This window comes from Mustela erminea, chromosome 17, assembly GCF_009829155.1.
Source record: "Mustela erminea isolate mMusErm1 chromosome 17, mMusErm1.Pri, whole genome shotgun sequence".
NCBI classification, from domain to species: domain Eukaryota; kingdom Metazoa; phylum Chordata; class Mammalia; order Carnivora; family Mustelidae; genus Mustela; species Mustela erminea.
This window is the reverse complement of record NC_045630.1, coordinates 47,908,242-47,918,045: the sequence shown is the minus strand read 5'-3', so window position 1 is coordinate 47,918,045 and position 9,804 is coordinate 47,908,242.

The window sequence follows — 9,804 nt, the reverse complement described above, 5'->3', positions numbered from 1 at the left end:
TTATTATTCTTTCATGGTAGATGCTGATGAACACTGAAAAAAATGGCAACAGGATGTAGGAAGGCAGAAGGAAGTGGGAGATGGGGAAGGGCTTAGAAGTTGAAATTAATAGTCGTATTCCATCTTTAATATTTTCTTAAGTAAAATTATGTTTTATAGGGACATGTGGGTGGCTCAGTCAGTTAAGTGTCTGCCTTCAGCTCAGGTCATGATCCCAGTGTCCTGGGATCAAGTCCCTTATTGGGCTTCCTGCTCAGCGGGAAGCCCGCTTCACCCTCTGATTGCAGCACCCCCCCCCACCCACTTGCAGGCATGCACTCTCTCTCTCTTTCCGACAAATAAATAAATAAAATCTTTCAAAAAATAAAATGATGTGTTATAAAAGTAAAATAAAATTTATATTATATATACATGTGTGTACATATATGTAGATGCATTGTGGAGATACACACATCTGAAGAATTATTACATAAAAATACATAGTACTTTGGTATATTTTATGATACTTGAAGTGAATACCCCCTTGAAATGATTAAGGGACTGTGCTATTTTAGTATTAGCTCCTATTAAGAAGGGAGGGATATTGGGTGCCTGGGTGGCTCAGTGGGTTAAGCTGCTGCCTTCGGCTCAGGTCATGATCTCAGGGTCCTGGGATCGAGTCCCACATCGGGCTCTCTGCTCGGCAGGGAGTCTGCTTCCTCCTCTCTCTCTCTCTGCCTGCCTCTCTGCCTACTTGTGATCTCTCTCTGTCAAATAAATAAATAAAATCTTTAAAAAAAAAAAAAAGAAGGGAGGGATACCATTTTAACAGACTCATAGAGTTTTTTTTTTAAGGTTTTAATCCAATTAAGAGGTGTTTTGTTTTTTTTTTTTAATTCATGATGGTTTTGAAATTGCTTTTCTTTTCAAATTGAGGAAACATGTTATTTTTCTGGAAAGCTTTATTTAGTGCATTTATTATGAATGATAAAACCTAACAGTAGTACTATCAATATCAAAATGACTATATTTTCCAAGAAAATAGTTTAAGATGTCAGTAGCAATGAAAACATGAACTGATCTTGAAAAAATCCATTTCTGTGGTAACCTAAATGCATAAGATATGACTTTAATAACTAATGATAATGTTCTTGTGAAGACTAAGGAACACCGAGCATGATAAAATTTCTAACTAAACCATGTGATAAGCTGGCACAAAGTGCAGCTTCTGCAAATAGAATTGCTTTTAGAAAAAGTTCATTGAAAAGATAAATTATCGTTTTTTCCCCTAAACATCATCATCATTCTCAGAATAGTATTTTACTCCTTTTGCAAAATTATACCCAATAATTAAACATTAATAGAACAAAAATACCAGTTTTGTGAACTCTCATTTTGCATTCCAGAAGCATTCTACCGAGGGCTGAAGAGGAGAATGACAATTCTCCATGAACAACACATTCTCTTCAACATTAGACCAAAGTTATTTTTTGAGAACAAAATAATTTCGTTTCTATAAGCACTGATACAGCCAAGAATATTAAAATAATCAATGAACAGTGTACTGCTGATTATCCTTCATTTTGTCAAATCCCTAATAGGCTACTGTTTATTCTGTGATTTTTTTTTCATGATAAGCCTCTTTCTTTATGCTTCTTTGATTTCTCTAACTGAAATTTGAAAAGCTCTGTACAGTGTCTTGCAAAATGTCCTATTTAATGAAAATGGTTTTACTAAATAAAAAAGTGTATCTTAAACATTGACTCTAAAATTGGATAAGATAACATAAATTCATTAAAATACTAAAATATGTTGGATAATGAATCGGCAAGAATTAGTATTAAAAAAGTTATAAAAACCTCTTTCAACATTCACGGAAAGAGAAGAATATCTACCAATTGGTTGTATTTTAAGAAAATATAAAATATAGGGGCGCATGGGTGCCTCAGTTGGTTAAGCATTTGCCTTCAGCTCAGGTCACAGTCTCAAGAGTCCTGGTATTGAGTCCCACATTCAGCTCCCTGCTCAGCAGCAAGTCTGCTGATCCTTCTCCCTCTGCCCCTTATCCACACTAACATTCTTTCTCTCACTCTGCTCTCTCTCAAATAAATAAAATCTTTAAATATATATATTTATATGTACATTTATACATATATAAATATATACATATATATACACACACATATATATACATATACATACATACACACAAAACATATGTGTGTGTATATATATACACATATATATAAAAAATATAAAAACACAACCTTTGAAACCTAATTTAGAAGACAATTCCAAAAAATTACTTTAAAAATATGAAATGTGCTCAGGATGAGCCTTATAAAAGAATTTACTCTCAGGTTAGATGACTGATATTTTAGGTCTGTTTTAGGATTCTAATGTTCTCATTATTACTTGATGTCTTGGTCAGTTTGGGCTGTTATAACAGAATATCACATCTAGGTGGCTTAAAGAACAGAAATTTATTTTCCCTCAGTCGGGAGGCTGGGGAGTCTGAGACCAAGGTACTAGCATGGTGAGGTTCTGGTGAGGTCTTTCTGCCTAATTTGCAAATAGCCATGTTCTTGCTGTGTTGTCACAAACCCCTTTTCTCCACCTCCTCTTTTAATAAATGTATTAATCCCATAATGAAGATCTAATGATCTAATATAACCCTAACTGAAAATTAGCGTTTCAGCATATGAACTTTGAGAGGACATAGAGATCAAGTTCATAGAACTTGAGGTGTATCATTTAGGTCCAGATTACAAATATATGAACTCTGATTCTGTATTTTTATCATAATATATTTCTTCTTAGAAGGTTTTATATATTTTTTATGATAATTCATAAACACACACACAAACACAAAACACACACACACATGCTCTATAGATTGAATGTCTATGTGCCTTCAAAACCCATCTGTCGAAACCTTAATCTCTAATGTGATGGTATTTGGAGTTTTGGCCTTTGGGAGGTAAATAGAATATGAATATATATATATTCTATTATATCTATAACGTTGTAGTGAAATTTAGCTTACACAAACTAAATTATATCTCTTTGGTGTGGCTCTTACTTTTAGCTTTTATATTTCCTCAGATCATCAATTATATTTTTTTCTAGAGTTATTTATCTTAAGTTCAACCTCTCAGCTAAGTGCTTTGTCCTCTGCCAAGCAATCTGTACTTAGTTTAAACAGCAAATAAGAAGCTGAATAAGATTATTGTGAAAGTATTATCCTTTTTTATTCCAAAATATGTATTTCCTATTTTAACATTTTTGAAATCATGACATATTTTAAAATCAAAGTCAAAAAAACATGTGCCAGCTACCAGAGGGAAAATTGTGATGCATTTAGCATTGTCCATGCAAACTTAAATTTAGCCAAGCCTAGAAGGAATGTGAATGTCACCTCAGTTAAATTTTTTGCGTTGGTGTTTTCTCTTCTGTTTGAACTATCCCACATCAGACAATGCAAGTAGGGAAAGAAAATAGCCAAATCTTAGAATAGATAATGACATATTCAAAATGTCAGAGGTTGGTGAGACTGAGAGGCATCTTGTGGAGGGAGGACTTTTAGCAGGTCCCCAGCTATCTATTTGCAAAAAGTTATTCTAGCTTTCTGAGAATCTATTTAATTTTCAACAATACATAAGTCTAGTGGAGGTGGAGATGGGGTGGGGATGCAGTTTAACCAAGCAAAAGCATCATAGAAAACTCATATTCTTCACATGGATTGAAATTGTATTGTCTGTTCTAAATGTCTAGAACAAGATCTAACCTAAGTATTGGGCATTCCCCTACTTCCCCCCAAAAAGTCATATGTTGTTGTTACAGTTTCATAATTGCATTGGTCATGAGTGAGTTACAGAAAACTTTACAGTTCAGATCAAAAAAAAAAAAAAAGCTTAAGTAGCATTTTAGTTTTTGCTTGATATTCATTGTGCTCTTTTTGTTCCTCAAGAACTGTCTTCAGTATATTGTACGTATATATAAATACTTACTTTTCATTTTCCAATACCCTATGAAGCGCTATTATTTGTCCTGGTCTACAGATGAAGAAATTAATATACAAAAGTTAAGAAAACTGTTAATATAGTATAAAGACAAAAATCAAAAAGCCTATCTGGTTACAGAATGTATGCTTTTCTCCACAGTATTTGCCTCTGAATTGTGTTACTTAAGAAAATATGTTGTTTTGGGGCACCTGCGTGGCTCAGTGGGTTAAGCCTCTGCCTTTGGCTCAGGTCATGATCCCAGGGGCCTGGGATTGAGTCCCGCATTGGGCTCTCTGCTCAGGGGGAGCCTGCTTCTCCTCATCTCTCTCTCTGTCTGTCTCTCTACCTATTTGTGATCTCTCTCTCTCTGTGTCAAATAAATAAATTAAAATCTTTAAAAAAATATATGTTGTTTTAATGACCATGTTTGCTTTGTCTATCTATCTTCCACTGAGAAAGATTTCCTTCTTTTATGAAAATGATTCTAAGCCCACTCTCATAATAAAGATTTACTGGGAACTTCCGGGAACTCCACACAATCAAGCTGGAATGAATAAAATTTTTTCTTAGGTTTTTGTTGTTGTTGTTGTTGTTTGTTTGTTTTAATGAGAAGCTTGATGTAGACATTGAATACATAGCCCTCATCATTTCTTTCAGCAATGTCTCAGGATCTATGAAAGAAGCAAATCTACCAATTTGAAATAATTAAGCTAATATGGGACATATATTTTGACAAAATGACCCTGTCAGTGAGTATCCCTTACATCAATCTGGGAGTGGCTAGAAATACAGATTCATTCTAAGTATTACAGAAATAAAGAGATTTAACATAGACCTAATGTTGGAGTTACACAAATACGTAAGAAACTGGTAGATGAAGGTCAAGAAGGGAAATACTCATTTGATGACGTCATTGTGAAATGCTCAAGTGGTTTTTCATAATTTGTTGGGGAAATCCCACTACCACCTTAATAGGTGTCAAGATAGTAGTCTTACAAAGACCAAGAAGCTACTGTGCTAACTCTGTGAACTCTCAAGAAAAAGAGCTTTTCTTCTTACTATCTTCCAAATATTTCCAAGAGTTAATCTCAGTGGCAATCCCTAATCTGGAATCATAGACTAAAGTGGATCTTTTATATGTAATTTCTGGCCTCTCCTCTGCAATGCAATGGAGACCTTCAAAGTGAGTGATGGACGTGCAAAGTTGACAAATGACAGAATAATATACTCTTGCCCTACAAACTGCTTAATTGTAGTACACAGTGATTTAGTGTTACAAGAGTAAGATCTGAGAGAGTCAAGAAACAATATGAACTATCGAAATGATGGGGTTTAATGATGCTCATTAGGCCCTTTGATAATTTACCAATGAAACTTAGTTGCACAATTGCTTGATGACTTCATGTGCAATTGTATTCACTTGGAATTCCAGCAGCAAGTTTTACTCTAAAGGACGTATCATGAGATTTCTCATTAACTGAAAGTCACTCTTACTCTCTGAAGAGAAACTAGGATTCTCCCAAAATAAATATACCGACATTGCTGAGATCACCAATGTCTTCACAATTTTATTCCCTCTCAATCTTTCAACATCCTTCTTATTTATGTTTTTTTTTTCCCTTAAGTTTAGTACTTGGGTTCATTAATTTTTGCTTATATTTGTCATCATCTATTTCCTTTTCCCAAAATTTCTTGACAGATCTATGCCCTTTCAAATCAAAGATTAATCTGTCTATCCTATAGATACATCTTTTCACACAGAAAACTGATTACTCCTAAAAAATAAAATCTATTACCTCTGAAATTGTTGGATTAAAATTTTGGTCTCCAAATACAAGGTCTTCTTTATGATTCAATTGTTATCCTTTTATTTGACTCTGGAATTTCTCTCTCTTAATTCCCCCTTGACAAGTCCCTATTTCTTTTTCTTTCCTCAAATTCCCTAACATGGAAGGTAGAGTATCTGGAATTACCATTTAAAGAGTTTGGTGAGTGAATCCTTTCTCCCACACAAATATCAATCAACATGGTCATAATTTTGTTAGACAAACTAGAAATTGGTCAAAGAGCATATAACAAAGTACAACGCATTTACTTAATACAAGCTATAGATAGAAACTTGGTAAGAACAAAGTGGGAGGCTATATATAGAATTTGAGCCAGTGCAACAGCTAGTTCCCCCAGTTTCCTACTATAAACAACCAGTTCTGGGTGATATGGGCAAAACCCAGAGCTGATGAAGTCCATTCTTCCCAGGCCTATATTTTGAATGAGCTATTCAGGACAGACTCAGCAGTGGCTGATTGAAACTGGTCCCCATCTCCCTTAACTCCCTGTTGTGAATAATTTATTTTGGGTGGGCAGTAACAGCAAATTTGTGTTGCCCATTCTCCCAACTGAACTATTTCCCATTCAGGAGGCTAACAACCAGAGTAGGTTAACAGCTCTGTGTTATCACTGAAAGTAGATAGCCAGAAGTTTAAAAGGGAGATTAGAGAAAGAGATAGTCAAAAAAGATCCTATTAAAGTCGTAGCTATCCAAGTATCTGGAAAAGTACTGACATGTTCAAATCTTTCAAGAGTGAATGGAAAGAGTACTAAAAGTGTTACAACTAGTAAGTTTCCCCAACTTTGAAATCGGTTCCCAGGCCACGCACAGATTCAGTGGTAAGTTTTGAAGACCTAAGTCATCCAGAGGGCTTAACTAAGCTCAACTAGTGACCAATAAATGGCTGATCACTAAGCTATCCTAACATAGAAGAGATACCAACAAAGCCAGATTCAAAAATGAAAACAAGGGGGGGGGGAAATCAGAATACAGACACCAAAGAAAGGACTAAGCAGAGGTAAGCTCTACAAAATTAATCCAGATAAGCCACTCAACAAAGAAACCAACAGCAAAAACAAGTCTCAGAAGTAGGGTGAGTCAGATTCTAAAGTTGTTCCAATACATTATCTAAAATGTTGAGTTTTCAACAACAGCAACAAAAAAACAGAGACATGAATTTAAAAACAAAACAAAATATGGGGCGCCTGGGTGGCTCAGTGGGTTAAGCCTCTGCCTTCAGCTTGGTTGTGATCTCAGGGTCCTGGGATAGAGCCCCGCATCAGGTTCTCTGCTCAGCGGGAAGCCTGCTTTCTTCTCTCTCTCTCTGCCTGTCTCTCTGCCTACTTGTGATTTCTCTGTCAAATAAACAAAATTAAAATCTTAAAAAAACAAAAACAAAAATCAAAATAAAACAGGGAAGTATGGCCAGCGTATACAAGGAGAGAGAGAGAATAATTTTCAGGGTTTTTAGGGGTCCAGATGTTGGAATTAGTGAAGAATACAGAGTAACTGTTATAAAAGTGTTCAAAGAAATAAAACAAGTGTGTTTTAATAACCAAAGGGAAGTACAATGAAGACTCATCAAATAGAGAATATCAGTAAAGAAGTATAAATTACCTTTAAAAAGAACCAAATGGAAATTGTTAAGTTGAAAAGTCCAATAACTGAAATGAAAAATTTATTAAAAGGGTTCACCAGTGGATCTGAGCTGGCAGAAGAAAAAATGAACTTGAAATAGATCAATAGAGATTATACAACCTGAAAAACAGAAAGAAAAATGAACAGAGCCTCAGAGAAATGTAGAATACCATTAGACACATCAACTAATACATAACGTTAGTATTAGAAGGAGAGAAGAAAGACAGAGAGAAAAAAAAGTTTGAAGAAATAATGGCAAAAAACATACTAAATTTCATGAAAAGCATTAACCTATACCAAGAACCTCAATAAACTGCAAGTTGGATAAACACAAAGAGAAACACATTCACACACATAGTCTAAGAGCTGGAGGCCGAAGAGAAAGCCTTGAAATACAACAAGGGAAAAATTACTCAATTTATTTGTTACTTACTGCAATGTAGTTTTTACTTTGACAAAAGTAACTCAATAAATTGACCTATGACCTTTATGTTATCAGGATCATTTTCTGCAAATTTTACCCTTACACTTATATGTATGTTAAGAGAAATAGACTTATAAGTCTAAGATATTTTTTCTAAATATTTTGTTGATATTTCCTCACTTTTTTCTGACTTCTAGCATTTCTGTTAAAAAGAAACTTTTCTAATTATAGATACTTAACATATAAGGTGATCAATCACCTCGGTTTGCCTGGACAGTTCTGGTTTCCATTAATGGTCACAGCGTCATCATTAGCAATGTTAATTTCTTTCAAACACAGAACAGTGTTTGAGAGCTCTATGGACATTTTATTTATGTGACCCACCTTTTCTCCCTTGTTGAAAATATTACAATATATTGTAATGTTGTAAAAATATTACAACACCATACTTTTTAAAAAATCTATTTTCTTCTATTGTGCTATTTATTTGGTGGCATACTTTAATCTAGAAATTAAATCTTTAAATTCTAGGGGCACCTGGGTGGCTCAGTCCTTAAGCATCTGCCTTTGGCTCGGGTCATGATCCTAGGGTTCTGGAATCAAGCCCCTCATTGGGCTGTCTGCTTGACGGAAAACCTGCTTCTCCCTCTCCCTCTGCTGCTCCGCTGCTTGTGTTCCCTCTCTCACTGTCTCTCTCTCTGTCAAATAAATAAATAAATTCTTTAAAAAAAAAAATCTTTAAGTTCTATCTACTTAAAAAGTATTTTTAGGGGTGACTGGGTGGCTCAGTCTGTTACGCATCTGCCTTCAGCTCATGTCATGATCCTGGGGTCCTGGGATGGAGCCCTATATTGGGCTCCCTGATTAGCAGGGATCCTGCTTCTCTCTCTCCTTTTACCCCTCCCCCTCAAACATGCACTCTCCCTCTCTTCCTCTCTCTCTCTTGCTCTCTCCCAAAATAAATAAATAAAATCTTAAAAAAAAATTATAAGTTCATCCCCTCTGGATTCTCCACTCTTATCTATCTGGCAATTATATTCAGACATTAGATTTGCTGGACTGATCCCCTAATTTTTCAAATATAATTTTCCCTTTTTTTTTTCTTTTTTTCTTATTTTTTTCCTTTATTTTCTGAGAGATGGGACACAAGTTTATTTTTCAAAACTTCTGGTTACATTTTAAATTTTATACTTTGAACTGGAAAACTATCTCTTATTCTCTGATTGTTCTTTTTCTCAGCATCATTTCCATGTCCTCTATAACTGTTGTACTTGACCAGAGGTCTGACGAGATTAATAATCCCAAGGCTTCACACTTAGTGTTCATCTCCCTGGTAGTCCCTCACTGCTTCTCTCAAGTTATTTTTGCTGTCTGCTGCTTTGCTTTGGGTCTTTCAAGTGAAAGATTTTTCCTTAATATCTACTGATTCTTGTCTATGCCTAAACAAAGATGAGGCATTACAGAGGTATTTTAGAGGTTCTTAGTCAATGCCACAGTGCTCTAATCATGTGACCGTGAAAAAGAGAAAATGGTGATTTCAGCTCATAGGAGTATAATGGTTGCAATTTGTAAAACTGCTCTTCATTTCTCTCTCTCCATCTTTACTGATGTCTAATTAACACATATCCTTTGACATATCCCTTACCTTGACTTTGTTTTTTCTCAACTGTGTCTGATGGAAAATGCAATATAATCTTTTTAATTTTGTGTATATGTGTGTATATTTGAGTGTACATATGTGTTTATGAAGAGAGATTATATCTTGAAAGTTCCTGAATAACTTAGTGATGCTTTTATTGTTTATAAGAATATACACAGAGATAGATTTATGTAAAGAAATACATAAAATATATATAAAGAATATATCAGATTTATTTGTAACAGTAGTTGTACTCATAAGACCTATATTTATTCTGATAGTAGCCTTAGAA